General features: G+C 37.4%; 1 long non-coding RNA gene across 1 annotated transcript in view; it reads right to left on the reverse strand.

The window, feature by feature from the left end:
* Positions 1–274: 274 nt before the first annotated feature.
* LOC119839395 overlaps positions 275–1,133 on the reverse strand; it is a 1,656-nt gene continuing 797 nt past the window's right edge. Inside the window, exon 2 of the long non-coding RNA XR_005288248.1 lies at positions 275–454. This is a non-coding gene — a long non-coding RNA (uncharacterized LOC119839395). The remainder of the gene's footprint in view (positions 455–1,133) is intronic.

Raw genomic sequence — 1,133 nt, forward strand, 5'->3', positions numbered from 1 at the left:
CTCTCTACCATCTCTAAGCCGACGATCTACAAATATACACCCACTCGACATTGGATAATCTTGATGAAGCAATTTCAAGCTTAAACACTGATCTTCGATACATCGTCGATTGGACACACGCTTTTGGACTTAAATTAAATGCTGTTAAGACTCAAGCTATTATTATAGGTAGTTCGTATTTTCTCTCGAGAATTAAATTTGTACATCTTCCGCAAATTTCGATCGATGGAGTCCTAGTTCCCTACAGTACTGTAATCAGTAAAAAATCTTGGTCTTCATCTGGACCAAAACCTTATCCTGGAATGAACAAGTTAAGCAATAAAGTCGTACGATCCTTTATGCTTCTTCATCGTTACGGCGGCTGCGCAACAGTTTACCCATTCCTACGAAGATTGTGTTGGCGCAGTCTTTATTGCTTTCTGTCCTCAACTGTGGTGATGCTAGCTTTCTAGACCTAAATGGGGAGCATATTAATAAATTAGAACGTCTTCAAAATTTTGCTATTAGGTTCATTTTAGGTTTGGGCAAATTGGATCAAATTTCCGAATATCGCTCTAAACTAAAATGGCTACCCATCCGCCTTCGCCGGAATACGCACATACTCTCTCCTCTACACTATCCTTTTTGACGCAAGCTCCCCGTCCTGCCTCCAACAAAGTTGTGTTTTTGGGCTCATCTTGACCCGAACATGAAGCACGAACTTGACCTACGTTCCATTGACAACCTTACGCTTCGCATACCTGCTCATAAAACTCGGTTCTACGTCTCCTTCTATAAACATATATATTTTTTATTTATTTATATTTATTTATTTATGTTTGATATTTTATTTACGTCCTACTTTATATATGCACTTCTAAGTTTAGTATATTTATGTTTCAGATAGTGCATATCTACCGCTTTTCCTCTATTAAACTCTTCCTATATCCAAAGGTTGCCTGGAAGATATCGCTTTTCAGTGATAAGGCCGTCTAATGTACCGCTCTTCTTTGTTTTTGTTTCTTTTTTGTTTGTGTACGTTCGCTTCTCTTTTTTTGTGGGTGTATTAAAGTATTCATTTATTAATTTTATTTATTACTCTCATTATGCTTGTTACCATTTATCCGGGTTGCCTGGAAGAGATCACTTCTAAG

This window comes from Zerene cesonia, unplaced genomic scaffold (genome assembly GCF_012273895.1).
Source record: "Zerene cesonia ecotype Mississippi unplaced genomic scaffold, Zerene_cesonia_1.1 Zces_u016, whole genome shotgun sequence".
NCBI classification, from domain to species: Eukaryota; Metazoa; Arthropoda; class Insecta; order Lepidoptera; family Pieridae; genus Zerene; species Zerene cesonia.